Here is a 15,157-nt window from a genome sequence, read left to right as displayed (position 1 = left end):
CTCTCTTAGCAATATTGGCACCAACAGGGCGTGGCACATCCCATGATCTGTATGGAGGGTTAAGTTCGGGGCTGGCGAGCTATGATGCACTGGCTATGGCCCGCTTCGTAAGGTGTGCAAATTAAGAATAGTTTCTACATTTTTAAATGGTTGGGGAAAAAATCAAAAGAAGAATATTTCATGGCACATGAAAATTATATGAAATTCAAATTTTGGTGTCCACAAATAAAGTTTTATCAGAACACAGCCCCATCCACCCATTTGTTTATATATTGTCTAAAGGTACTGTCTTGCTACAACACCAAAGTAGTTTGGTTTCCAAAGCTGAAAATACTTACTATATGGTCTTTTACAGAAAAAGTTTGCCAATCCTTGTAATCACCATTGAGCCCCAGTGCCTTCAGGACATGCAATAGACATTTCAATATTGAATGACTAAATGCATGAATAAATGAATAATGAAGGACTAGGAAAGAAAGAAAGACAAATAAGAAGGTTCCTGTCCCAGGGGTCACCTAGTTTGGGGAGCAAGTGATCCTTGGAGAACACCAGACTATAATTGGTGGTCATTGAAGGAGATGTTTCCCCAGGCTTTCCCCTCCCTCTTGCCCTCTGTGCCAGGTGGCATCCTTGCCAAGGAAAGCTGACCCGAGCTGGCTATTTTATTACAAAGCTGGAGTGAGTGCCAGGGCTGACACCGGGCCAGTCAGACTCCCAGGGTAGCGGGGCAGGGAAGGAGGCTGCCAGCAGGCTGGGAGGCAGGGTGGAAGCTATGGCAAGCAGAGCCTTGGACCTCAGCTAGGTAGAGGTGGGAAAGCTGGGTGTAGTCCCTTACGCCAGCCACTAGGTGGTAGGACATCTTGGGCCAGGGTCCTGCCCTTCCAAGTCTTCCTGCTGCCTACATCGTAGAGGACCCCCACCAAGGTCCTTCCCTGCAAAAGAGCATCAAGGATCTACCCCTCACTCATTAGTCCTTGGGTATGAGAATATGGCTGTGTCCACATTTGTTGAGCTTGCATAGGCACTGTGCTGGGCACTTCAGTTTCATGATCTAATTTTATTCCAAGTCTATGGTCATGCCACCCTGAACGAGCCCGATCCCGTTTGATCTCAGAAGCTAAGCAGGATCGGGCCTGGTTAGTACTTGGATGGGAGACCACCTAGGAAGACCAGGTGCTGTAGGCGTAAAAAATAAAAAAATAAGGGATCGTAAGCTGACAAGGTCCTTGCAATCTGTGAGGTTAACCAAGAATTGCTTCGCCTAAAATAATAATAACAGTAATAATTTTATTCCAAGAGTTGGCCTGCAAGGCAGGCACCGTTATTATCTCCATTTTACAGACACAGAGACCAAGATAGCAAGGTTAAAGGACTTGCCTAAGGGCTAGTAAATGGTGGTGCCAGAATTTTCACTGGGCAATGTGGCTCTCAGACCTTTAACCAGGACTGAACCAGAGTATTTATTGGTAATATTGATTCCATGGCTCTACTTCAGTGGCTCTGATTCAGAAAGGCTGAGCCAGGCCTAGGAATCTGCATTAACCCACACCCTAGGTGATTCTAATACAGTGGACCAGGCTGTGAGAAGCACCTTGGAAAATCTGCCTCTTTCTGTGGACTAGAAGATTCTGTCTACTTAAAGTAGGCAAAGCAAGTCCTGAGACCTGCCCCTAGGCTTGTTCAGCCCACAAGGGGTCTGACTGGGCCATGGGTCAGTGGTCAGGGCAGCAGGGGCTGGAGGTAGTACCTGTGTTAGAGCCTTGGGGAAATTCTGTGCCAGGAAAGGTATACAGTGCAGCCCCTGGATCCCAGGGTCTGTCCTGGCTTTGCTGGCTCCTCTGGGTGTTGATTTGTGAAGATACAAGAGAGTAATCTGCGATGCCTGCTATCAGCCTGGTTCATTTCATTGCAGCCTCTATTCCAGAGCCACCACCCTGTGCTGGGCGTAGGGAAGGGGCATGAGAGTGAATGAGCCACAATCACTGCCCGCTCAGAGCTCAAGTTCCCTTCAGAGAGAACATGAGTATGATACCAGGCAGGCTGAGGTGGGAAAAAATGGTCCAGGGGAATTCAGGGGTGGGAGACAGATCTTTCTGGCTGGGTCATTAAGAGAGCTTTTCTGCATGGACTGCTTTTGAGCCTCACCGTGAAGGGCAGAGACTTGGTCAAACGGAGGGACATGCCGGGCAGAGGGAACACAGAGGGCCCAGGAATTAGCTTTGACTGCCCTGGAGTGCAGAAATTCTTCCACAGTGATCCGTGGCCAATGTCAGGCTGGTGGCCCTGAAAACAACAGCAAATTCACAGATGTGAACATGCATGTGTGAGTGGATACAAATTCAGGAACATGTGTTCACATGTAAGGGAAAAAGTGAGTGTATATTTGTGCAGGCCAACTTGCCAGGATCTGCCTTCAGATACATAAAGTCTGTGTGTGGGTGCATGTGAATAGATACATGCTTGTGAGTTTATTTGTATGGTTGTGAAAACATGAGCGTCTCATCACATGCAGTGCATGCAACATGTGGATGTGTAGGGGGTATGAAGGTGTGCATGCATGCAAACATACAGATATGTGTGCTGCTCTAAGGGTCAGCGTTCAGGCTTTCTGATTCTGAGTCCATGCTCCGATAAGTGTAATAATAGTTAATATTGTAGTGTCAGGCCGCCACTTTCCATGCATCACCTCAATTAATTCCCTCATCAATCTTATGAGGTGGACTTATAATAGTTATATAATAATCTTATGAGTTATTATCCTCATTTTACAGGTGAAGAAACTGAGGCTCAAAAAGTAAAGTGACTTACTCAGAGTTACTCCGCCAGTAAGTAGCAGAGCTGGGATTGAGCCTAGGTTGTCAGACCTCTGAGGCCCCTCCTTTATTATTTCCTACAAGCTGTTTCTCAGTGATTCAAAAAGCGCCTGGTGGGGAAATGTCACTGGCACACTCACGGCTGGCCTGGATCATGCTAGGGAGGAAGGGACTGTCCCTAGGGTCTGGCTATCAGGACCCAGGCCTATATATGTAGAAAGGTCACACAGAGGTGGGTGAAATGGAGCAGCCCTTATTAATCCAAAACTCCAAAGAATTTGGGCCAGAGCAGCAGAGGCCCCTAGTCTGAGCACATGTGATGCTTCCTGCCCTTTGGAACAGCAGCCCTATGTGGAGAGTTGCCTCAGACTCTCCTAGGCCAGTTTCTCAAAGGCTACTCAGGAGCACCTGCCCTTGAAGAAGGCCAAGATCCCAGGCTGGGGACCAGACTAGAGCCAGGAACAGGGCAGGTCCTCCCTTGGCCCTGACAGCCCTTTAGCTGCTGCAGCACCACCAACTTGCATTCCTGTCTTTCTTCTTGCATTGAGGGCCCAAGTGCCATGTTAAGAATTAAAACAAACAAACAAACAAAACAAAAAAACAAATGAACATAAAAAAGGTCACATCCCCACATTGGAGATGGACTGATCTAAGTTCAAACTCCTTTTGGTCAAGTCATTTCATTTCTCTGAGCCTCCATTTCTTCATCTGTAAAATGGGGGATAAAATAATAACACCTGCCTCAAGGGTTATGGTGAGATTTAAATGAAATTATGCACATAGAGGTTTCCACACTGCCAGGTATATAGAATGAGTATGCTTAATAAATAGGAGCTATTGGTATCATTGTCAATGACAGAACTGACAAAATCTCCCTGTGACCTTTGAAGAGTGTTTACTATTTCTGGCCTCCATTCCCTACAGAGATTCTTTTGACATTTTTTGTCAGACCCATTTATATATTTTAAAATATAACTTATTTTCATAATTCAGTACCATAAAATTCACTCCTTTTAAAGTGTACAACTTAGTGGGTGTTAGTATATTTGCAGAGTTATACAACCATCACCACTATCTAATTCCAGAGCATTTTCATAACCTCCAAAAGAAACCCCATGCTCATTAGCAGGCATTCCCCTTTCTCCCTTCTCCTCAGCTCTGGCAACCGCTAATCTACTTTGTGTCTTTTTGGATTTGTCTATTCTGAACATTTTATATAAATGAATCACACAGAATGAGATCTTTTGCATCCGGACTCTTCCACTTAGCATAACGTTTTTGAGAGTCATCCATGTAGTAGCATGTATCATGTATTCGTTTTATGCTTGAATAATGTTCCATTGTATGAGTATACCACATTTTGTTCAGCAGCTGATGGACATTTGGGTTGTTTCCACTCTTTATTATCATGAATAATGCTGCTATGAGCATTTCTATACAGGTTTTTGTGTGAACATATCTTTCAACTCTCTTGGGGTATGTGGGATTGCTGAGTCTTATAGTAACTCCATGCTAAACCATTTGAGGAAGAATTCCCAGAATGTTTCACAGTGGCTGTGCCATTTTTCGTTCCCACCAGTAGGGTATGAGAGTTCCAATTTCTCCACATCCTTGCCAGTACTTACTATTGTCCACGTTTTTGAGCTTAGTCATCCTAGTGCATATGAAATGATGTCTCACTGCGGTGAGATAGCATCTTAATTTACATTTCCTTAATGACTAATGATGCTGGGCACCTTTTCATATGCTATTGGCCATTTGTATATCTTTTTTGTAGACATATTATTTCAAGTCCTTTGCCCATTTAAAAATTCTTTTTATTTTAGCCAACATTTACTGAGCACTTACTGTGTGCTGACGCAATGAGAGATGGGAAGGGGCACACAGAGCCAGGGACTCTGCTTGAGGCATGAAGACTTGCCTTGCTCTGCCTCCCAGGCCTGTCACACTGGAGCGTGTGTGCAAGGGAAGAGACAGTGTTCCAAAAGGGGAGGAGGCACAGAATGGAAAAGGGCCTCAAGTTTCAGAGACTCTGTACCATGCATTCTCTCAGGGGCCTGCCCTGCCCATTGGCTGCCATGCCACACCTGATACCAGTGTGATCAATACCTGGCAGTCAGAAGCTGACTGGCTATGGCAGCCACCTAGGCCACCAACCAAACAGGCATTCCCTGGGTAAGCCCCCTCAGAGAGTCTCAGTTTAAACCCATCACTACCCAGCCAGGGCCTGCCACACAGTCCCTGATCATCTCCAGGCAGCACTGTAGTGTGAGTGCTAGAGAGAGTGAGGCTACTGGGGCCTGAGCAATAGGGAGACAGAAGGACCCTGCTCTACCCCAACTGCTGTGCATCTTACACGTGTCCCTTGATCTCTCTGAATCTCAGTTCTCTTATCTGTGAAATGGAAGAATAACAGCACAATCTCTTGAGGTGGTTATGAAGCTGAATGGAATGATGCATGCAGAGGGCTTTACACAGGTTGGGGCAGTTCACTAAATATAACTCGTTATTTTTTTTTTTGTCATTTGAAAACTGAGAGGGACAAAATGATCTATAAAGGCCCAACTCTTTTATAGAAAAGAGAGGTGATAAGAGCCAGTGTCACCCTTGGGTCAGATAGAAGGAGGAAAGCAGGGTGCCAGAATCCCTTAGCTACGGCTATCCTTGTGAGGGGCAGCCACTCTGAGTTCAAGGTTTCCCAAAAAGGATTTCAGAGACAGCAGCCCCAGGAAGCCCTCTGGGCTCTGTGGCTCTCCCATTTCTATCCTGGCTTTGCCTCAGCCCTCCCGGCCCATGCCATGGTTGCCAGGAGCCTTCTCACTGATCTGCCAAGCTCATGGCTGAGGGGAAATATGTTTCCAGATAGGGTGAAAATAGATCTTTCTCCAAATATGCTCAATGTGGCTAAGAAAAATAAATAGAACTAAGAGGGAAAAGAGAGCAAGGAACAGTCATCAGATGGGACAGGCTGTGGATAGGCAGGGGTTGGGCTTGTGCAACAAAAGGGTGTGTGATGTGTATATGAGTGTGTGTGCAGATGTGTGTGACTGAATGAATTTATGCATGAATGAACATGTGTAGCAGTAAATGTGAGTGTGTGTATGAGTGTTAGATGTGAGTGTGTGTACGTATGTGTGAATGTGTGTGTGCTTCCATGAGTGTGTGTATGCAGGTTGAGTGTGTGAGCATTTCTTTTAGAGTCTGTGCAGTGCTTTATATAAGGTGAAATTACATGAGCATGTGCTACCATGAGTGTGTGAGTATGTAAGCATTGTATGAGTCCATGTGTGAGCATGAGTGGAGCGAGTGAGTATATATATGGCAGTGTGGAAAATGAGTGTATAAGTATGTATGAGTGCAAATATGTGTGACTGTTCATTTGAGAGAAAATGTGTGAATGTGTGAGTAAGCATCTGTGTGTGTGAGTGTTCATTTATGTTGTGTGGTATATGTGTGTGAGCAAGTGTAAACGAGTATGTACATAAAGGTATAATAGTGTGTGTGTAGATTGCTTGTGTGAGTGCACATGTGAGTAAGTGTGAGCTTCGGTGTGTGAATGTGTGTGTGCATGTGCTCCTGTGTTAAGGGTGCCCTAAGTCATGTGCTATGGGAGGCAGCCCCAAGGGAAGGGAGAATTATCTGGGCTTAGTCATTCATAGCTCAGACACAGCCAATCAGAGAACAAATTTCAAAATAGACCTGGTTGCATTTATCATGACAACTTCTTGCTGCGTAGTGGCTAAGGAGGCTTCCTAGAGTTGCAGTTTGGCAGAGACCTCTCAAAGGCATAGAATGTTGGACCCTAAAAGAGTCTTGGAGTTCCTCTGCCTAGAGATTTTATGGTAAATATGGGAAGACTCAGGGCCAGGATCACACAGCTGTTGGGGGCAGAATGTGAGGCAGAGCAGGGCTTGGAACTCAAGCCTTTTGAGTCTCTGTCCAGTGTTCTTGTACCTTCCACCAAGATATACCTTCTGCCTCCCAGGCACTTGTTTAGAGTACCTATTAAGTGCTGGGCACTAGGTCACAGACAAGGACTGCTTCAAGGAGCTTTCTTCCCAGTGAAGAGAGGCAGCCTGTAAACCAATAACCAAGTTGCTAAGATGATTCTAGATCCTGATAAGTGCCTTGAAGTCAGGACGGCAGGGAAACATGATCCTGAGGCCTACTTCAAAAGGGTGGTCAGGGAGGGCCTCTGCGGAGTGACACTGGAGCTGAGGCCAGGGTAAGAGAGCCAGTTCCTCACGGCTGGGTATCCAGACCCATTTCCTAAACCACCTTGTAGGGGCAGGTGCAACTGCCAGAAGTGTCACAGGTCAGGAAGCTTCAGCCACTTCCCTAATCCAGTCTGACAGGAAGTGATGGAGAAAATCCTCCTCTCCATGGAGACTAGAGGAAACTTCCCTCAAGGAAGGCCAAACTGGGAAGCAGGTGGGCCCAAGGCTGCTGGGGCCTGGGAAACCCTCACCCTCCACTCATGCCCTGAAGCTCTGGTCCAATCCTCACTAAAATACAGTAACAATTGGTGTTATATAACAGCAACTCCTGATGTTAAGCACTTAGCAAGTGCCAGGCACATACAGGTGCATGATTACATTTAACCTTATCAACATACCTTTGGAAGTGAGCATCGATGTCACTCTTATTTTACAGGTTAGGAGAGAGAGGCCCTGTTGAAGTAACTTGCACAAGGTCATATCACCAGAAAAAGACAGAGCTGCCATTTACACCCAGGTCTTTGTGACTGCAAAGGCCACCACCCCTGAGCACACACCCCAGCCCTCTGCCTGACTAACCTTCACATCTCATTGGTATAGATCCTCCTAGCTTCCCTGGTCATCCTGCCTGCCCTTGGAGCTCCTGCCGACTCAGGCCTCGTGACCTGCTATGTAGCCCTGAATTATGCCATCATATGCAAGGCCCCGATCAACATCATTGTCCTAACAGCCCCTACTATGTGCCAGGAGCATTGGGACCTTTACATGCGTGATCGCAGTCTTCATAAGAACCCTTCAAGGTCAGGATTATATATCTCATCTTACAGCCGAGGAGATACAGGGACTGGCTCAAGGTCAGGCAACTGCAGGAGGAGTGTGGGGAACCTGACTCTAAGCCTGATGGCCACCATGCCTTCCCACAGGGTGCTGGAGAAGAGCTCAGCCTGCTTCACTTCATTTAAGCCTCAAGATCAGTGACTTTTCCACTACCAGCCTTGACCTATGCAGGGTTCAATTTCATGCCTCAGCAATGCTGCAAGTGACAGAAAATCCTTGACCTTTGTGGTCACTCTCAAACATTTGAAACACCTAATGTTGAAATGGTGAATGCCAAGGGTTCTCCACGTCTATATCTCAGAGCTGTGAGGGCATAATGTAAAACGATACATCCAAATCTTAATGTAGGGACCCTGGGCAAGTAATTTAACCCTTCAGAGTTTCGATTTCCCCATCTGTAAAATGGGGTTATATAATAGCACCCACCTCACAGATTTGGAGTCAGGTAAAACCAAGGTGACATAATGGTACCTTAGTAAAGACTTGTGGGTCCATTGGTTGGTTGAGAGTTGGCCTGGTGCTATTTGGAATCTAGATGGTGGGGTGGAGATTTCAACTTCCTGGGGACTTACTCAGAAGGCCTCGGTCCTCAGCTCTCTTTCCAGGTATCCGTTGTTTGGGCCCAGAAGTCCCCTAGCTTTTTTTCGGGGCACTGTAGGGACAATGCGTAGGCCCCAGCCTTTCCAGTTCATAAACAAGCACAGGAAGCAATAGGTTTTCTAGACTACTGAGCACCCCAGAGCTGCCGCCCAGGGAGGGAAGTGTACGATCAATGGGGAAGTTGCTGCCACAAACACCCGGTTGAGAAACATGGTGGGGAAAATCCACCAGACTGCTGGGCTCTGGGGAAGGGGATCTCCAGGGGTAGCACATGTACACCACTCTCTCTTCCTTTGTTCCTTTAGCCTGAGGGGAAAGGCGGCTTCCTGCCAGTGCTACACTCTGGGCTGCCTTTCCATTCCATGTATAGCTTCTCCACTTTTTCATCACCTGTGTAATGGATTCTCTAGATTCAATTCCCCCTATTTGAAATGCTTTCTTTTTTAAAATACCTTCTTTTTCCCTCTATTTGAAATACTTCTCTTTTCCTGTTGCACTCTGAAGTCTAGAGAGGTGAGGCCACTTGTCCAGGATCAAAAGGATTATCATCCTCTGCTCCCTCAGCCTCCTTTCCCTTTGGATATCCGCCTTCCTAACCCTAGCTCTGTGCCAGCTTCCCTATGCTTTTGTGGAGTGCTGTCTGGGAATACAGTACTTTAGGAACCTCATCACTTGATTTTCACTAAAATATTACTGACTGATACTTGAGTCATCCAGAAGAAGCTGGAACCTCATTGGGCCTGTTCAAGGGGATCTGAGGCCATAGAGGAGGTATAGCTACAGTTGGAAACCTTGCCCAGGGTGTTTTTTTTCTCCCTCCACCTTCTCCCCAGAGCTCTCCATAGGATAAGACAAGTCACACAGAAGTGTGGGGAATGCAGCCTAAAAAGGTTGGCCCCTCTTCCATAAACAAGGATCAGAACAGGGGAAAAGTGAAGAATGATTTAAGGCTAACAAGCCCAGGATGGGTACCCTTCTGTGTAATCGACAGGTGGTCAGACCAGATGGTCCCTGAGGACCCATGCTCTCTGAAAGTCCACAGGTCTGTGACTCTCAGAGCAAGGGTAGGAATTTCTTTGGATTCTGGTCCCAATTCTGATCTTATGTGGCCTTCCGATCTCTCTTCTCTCTGGCTTTGTGTGCCCTTCTACTCAATGGAAAGGTTGGTCAGGCTGGTCTAGGAGGGTTCTAGAAGAAGACCCTGGGTGTATGGGCTGATTTATCATCCACATTCAAGCCATAATTCTCTAGAAGCTCCTCTCAGGAATCTGCTCTTCGCCCTCCTTGCCTAGCAGATGTCCTGTCCACCCTGCTGTCCAAGGCTGGAGGGACCCAGACCTGTTTCCACTTTTCCCTGTAGCCTAATCTTCATGAAACTGAGAGCCCATCAGTCACAGGTACAGACTTCCCACTCCCTGGGCCAAGAGTGATTCTAGCTTTTGGAGGCTCCACCTTCTGCCTGGCTAAGGGTCGCTCCTACTCAGAAGAATAGGAGGCACCACCTGGTCTGGTCAGGTATTACTTGAGCCCCTCACTCCACCTCCCTCCCTTTGTCCGGGGCTGTTCTTTATTCCTTTCCAGGAACAAACATGAAACTGGGCTGGTGTCTGGAAGGATTACAAGAAAGATTTCTAGAAAGACTCCAAGAGGTGCCGAGCAGAGGGGCTGACTGGTTTCCCTCCCATGGAGGCTGAGGTCGGGCCCTTCTAACGTTTCTTCAGGCTCTTGGCTCTCAACTCAAGCAGGTTAAAATGCACCCACTTCCCACATAAAACACTTTTGAATCACCGTATAAGAGTTGAGGTATGCTAGAGTTGACAGGTGGTCCTAATATAACACTTTGCAGACATTTAACGAAACATGTAGGAATTTCAAACTCCCTGTCGCTGAGTTCGCACCTTGCTCTCTGTCATCTTGATCTACTCAAAACACCGGAACTACAAAAACAAAAACAAACAAAAACAAAGCAAGACAAAAAACAAAAAAAAAATTGTACTTCCGTTAATCCCATTTTACAGGGGAGAGAACAGGAGGAGAGATGTTCAACACCTTATCGAAGACCGCAGAGCCGGTGCGCACTGGGCTTCTACTGTCCTAGTCTGCCTCTCACTGCAGCCAGGACCTCTGTCAGCCTGGATTCCTGGCTCTGCCCTGGGGACGCTGGGGCGGGGCCTTCAGGCCAAGGGGCTCATGCCTCATTAGAAGAGCTCAGAGCTGCCAAAAAGCCTGGAGGGGCTGGACCAGAGCCTGCCTCCTGGCCCAATTAGGTGCTTGGCGCCAGCGTTCTAGGACTCCTCCCAAGGGTGAGCTGCAGGGCACATGGTTTACCTGCCAGGAGCTCAGAGGTAGGAAAGCAAACACCATAAATCATCAGGAAGCCTGCGTAAATATTTTATAGCTGAGACAGTAAATAATGCAGCTCCCTGGACAGACCCGACCCAGTTCATCTGTCCCACATCCAGTACCTAGGCCAGTCTGTCTAGACCCCTCTTCCTTCCTTGTAATTTTTAAACAAAGCTGAGGCCTAGTGCTGGGCAATTTCATATGTACCATCTTCACTGCCTAAACTTTGTTCAGGCTGCTTCCTCTGTCTGGAACATCTTTTTCCCTAAGCCTGGCTAATTTGTTCTCTTCCTTTATAGGACACCTCCTCCAAGAAGCCTTTGATTTCCTGGTTGGGACGAGGAGTTCTTCTGGCTTGCCCAGTGCCTAGGCTTTCCCCATCTGGGCTCTGCTCACACTCTGACCATTTCCTGGTGACTTATCTGCTCTCCTTCCGACTGTCAGCGCCTAGAGAGCAAAAATATCCCTGGAGCCGAGTGTGGAGCTTAGCATACAGTAGGCACTCAACAAGTAAATTATCTTGTTTAATGCTCAAATAAGTCTATGAGGCACGTGTTCTTGTGTTATTTCTATCACTCTTATTTTATAGATAAGAAAACTGAGGCCCAGTGACAGTGTTGGGATTGACCTCTTGCCTATCTGATCCTGAGTCTAATACTTTCTCAATAACCCATCTGAGGACATTCCTCTTTCCCCTGCTCAAGCTCCTTGAGTCAGGGATCCTCTGTTTCTGCTCAGGGAGGCCCTCGACCCCTCAGAGGTTCTAGTACAAGTGGGTGCTAATTCATGTGTTCGAATGGCTGCAAAAGGCAAGGCAGCAGTCAGGATCTTGACCTGGGAAGGTATGCATAGTGAGCACCTTGGGAGCAAGAGGCCGAGCAAGGGAACCTGTGATTCTCAGGCCCTAGAGCAGCTCTGAGAAGACATGCATCTTGGGAATGCCCCAGGTCCCAGATGGAGACAGCTGTGGAAGGTACTCGAATGCAGCAGCTCAGATGCCTTCTATCCAAAGGCACTGTGTCACTTTGGGGCCAAGTCCCTAACCAGGCCACCGAGGCCTCACAGGAACCTGAGACACAAAGACAGATGATCCTGTCTGCCTTCTCCCCATCCTGTGTCAGGCACTGAGAAGAAGGACAAAGAAATCAGGGCACAGGCAGTGCGAGGTGAGATAGGACAAGGACAGTTTTATGCAAGAAGCTCTGGCCTGACCATGGCCTCAATCCTCTGCAGGAGGTGGGCTATAGAAGGGAAGTTAAATAAGTTTGGACTGATGTGTCAATTCCAGCTGGTTGCCAGTGGCTCCCCTGGAGCTGTGTTGAGAAGGATTCTGAGCTGTATCCCTCCAGGATCAGCAGAAAGTATTGTGATTACTTAGCAACATCTGCCACAAGCAGAGAGGTGGGCATAGTAGCTCACCTCCAAATTTGCCACCCTCTCCTTTTACCTCTTCTCAGCTCTCAATACAGAGTAGAGACTAAATAAAGGTTTGTGGATTCTTTGTTGATTACTAATGAGGTCAGTGCACAAGTCATTTGGAGTTGTCATTTGTGAAGATGAGAAATATGAACACGTGGCCTCTTTACTATGGTATCTGCAAGAGCCAGAAAGGGAATAGGTAGAAGAGAATGGGAGAGAATGACAGGCAGCAAGTTATAAGTGGGATGCCCATAATAACCTACTGGTAGTGTGGACTAAGATCCTGAGAGCCCGGGAACAAGGGCAGCCATAGCTCTGCCCTCACCAGTCAGCATGAACCAGGAGTTTTCCAAAGGCAAATTCCACAGATAAACCTTGGCAAAAGCCCAGGCAGAGTTCCTTGTGCGTCAGGAGGCTGGGGCCAAACCTTCTATGCCCAGCAGACTCAGATATCCTCACTGGGCCCAGGTCAGTGTGAGGGGCACAGAAGAGTCCTGGGTGGAGCTCCTGCATGACCTCCTGCCCTCACACAGTTTCTGTAGGAGGAGAATCTTATGGGGGCCAGAGCAGGCAGGGACAGGCAGGATGTTCCTGCTGGGCTGAGAAAATCTAGGCAGCCCTTAGAGGAGGGGTCAGGGCTGAGAATGCCAACTGTGAGGCAGTCAGACTTTGTATCTCTCCCCAGTCTCTCACTGCCCCTTGGACACCCACCCAGGGAGGCCACACAGGCAGAGTCTGCGAGAACTTTCACAACTGGGAACAAGCCTCCAGAAAGCGAGCTCTGTCCTTCCCCTGCCAGTTGCCAATATTTCACACCCATCACTTGCCTAACTCTACCCAGGCCAGTTACCAACTGTCCCACCCTTGCTCTTGTAGCTTTAGGGAAAGCCTGGCCTAGTGGCTGTGAACACTGACCTGGAATTCATAGCAGTCTGAGATGTGAGGCTCAGTTTGGCCACTTCCCAGCCATGTGACAATGGGCACATAATTTAGTTCCCCTGGGCTCAGTTTCTCCTCCTGTAAAATAGAGGTAATAATGGTACCCACATTGTAAGGGCTTTGTAGGAAACTTGTGAGTTAATGAACACCAAGTGTTAGTTCAGGGCCTGCTAGGTAGTGAGTGTTTGATATATGGGGGCTGGAATTACTGTCCTTATTATGATTCCAGTCTGAGACCAAGTTCATGCTCTCTCTACATTCTCTACAGAATCCAGGTTTCACCCAGACTCCCAAGGGACCCCTTCCAAGACTGGTAGGCATGTAGGCTGGTGGAGGGCCCTGGAGCTGGGAACCTGAGATGCTCTGAACCTAAAGGCTTGGGGCAGAACAAGATGGAGAAGGCAGAGGCTTTCTGCAGCCCTGTGGACCCTGGGCCTGCCAAGCTCTGGGCTGTGTGCAGAACTGGCCATCCCAGGCCACCTATAATTACCTTCCAGCAGAGCTCTGCAGCACTGGGAGGAGGCAGCAATTGTCACGTTTTATTTTGATACCTAGACAGTGCCCTTGGGCAGCCCCACATGGGCTGACTGCTGCCAAACATAGATGAAGGATGCTTTCTTTGGGAAGGAGGACCTGCCCAGGAGGTTGACCTCAGAGTACAGGGTCCAAGGATTCAGGATCCCATGGTCTCCAGGGACCCACCTCTGCCAGGCTGTGGGGGTAGAGGCTCCTCTGGGGAGCCTGGGCAGCCAGGAAATCTGATTGGGAGCACTCCAGAGCCTCTAGGACACAGTGTGGAACTGGAGTGCGAAGCTGGCAGGAGGACCCAGGAGACCCACAGTGGGCTCTCTGTTCTGTTTTTCTCCCCTCTGTCTCCCTTCCCTCTTCCTCTCAGCTACCCAGGCCTTGATCTTACATGGAAAAATGCTGGCATGACTTCCACTGGGGTGGCTTGAAGCAAGGGTGCCTCAAGGGCAAACCCTGAGCCTGAGCCATCTCTGGAGGCTATGCGCCCTTGTTTGCTCAAACCTGGCCCTTCTCTTGCCCTCCTAATGCACTTGGACACTCATGCTCTCCCACCCTGCTGCCCCCACTCCAGGCCTCTCACACACAAGAATGTATTCGCATACATATCCTTGCACACTTATTCATGTCAGGGGCTGTCAGAATGATGATGAAGGAAGTGATGGTATCTTCCCACCCCAAATTCACCATCCTGAAGCAGCAAGAAGTGGATATGGGGACTCTGGGAGTCAGACTCTGGTTGGTGAGGAAATCTTGTATGCATCTCTGTGCTCAGGGACACTCTCAGGCATTAGTACAGGTGGATTTGCCCTCAGGCTGCTTAATCATGCACTACTGCTCCTGATTCTTTTGGGCACATCCCCTCCTACTGTATCTGACTTCTCAGGACAGAGCTAGATATCTCTGAATCCCCAGAGACACTTCTGGGAGTAGAGCCTATCAGTGCCACAGTGCAGTGCAGTGCAAGGAGCCCAGAGGCCCAGGCCAACTCCAGCCAGCTTGACTTCCATGGAGCTAGTACTCTTCAGCCTTTGCCTGTGGAGGCCCAGGGTACTGGGGAAGCCAACAGATACAGTTGACAAATACTATTAAACACCATCTCTGGGCACAGGGGTGCCACCATGGGAAAGCCAATCTTTACAGAATGCCTACAGGGTAACTGGCCCTTACAGAGTGGGAGCCACGTCTATGATCAGGAAGAGACGACATGGTCCTTAAGGGGGTGACCTTGCACCTAGGGAAGAAACAGAGATGTACAGGGTCTAAGGCTCAACCCTACAGATCCCAAGAAGGTCACGTGCCAGAATGATGGCACCAGGGAGTCCAGAGATCCATAGGCAAAAGTTCCAGGATCTACAATGAAGGAAGGGTCTTCAAGATGGTCCAAAAGCCTTCTACACACACCCACGCTCTCACCCATGAGTTTGCTGGTCATAGTCCCCGCAGCCCATTGTTAAGGGCTGA

General features: G+C 48.2%; 1 pseudogene; it reads left to right on the top strand.

Moving 5' to 3' along the window:
• The first annotated feature begins 1,066 nt into the window (after positions 1 to 1,066).
• Positions 1,067 to 1,185, top strand: LOC112484462 (annotated as a pseudogene).
• The last annotated feature ends 13,972 nt before the right edge of the window (positions 1,186 to 15,157 follow it).

This window comes from Pteropus alecto, unplaced genomic scaffold (genome assembly GCF_000325575.1).
Source record: "Pteropus alecto unplaced genomic scaffold, ASM32557v1 scaffold75, whole genome shotgun sequence".
In the NCBI taxonomy this organism is placed as follows: domain Eukaryota; kingdom Metazoa; phylum Chordata; class Mammalia; order Chiroptera; family Pteropodidae; genus Pteropus; species Pteropus alecto.
Note: the sequence above shows the minus strand (reverse complement) of the source record. Positions and strands in the feature narration are given on the sequence as shown.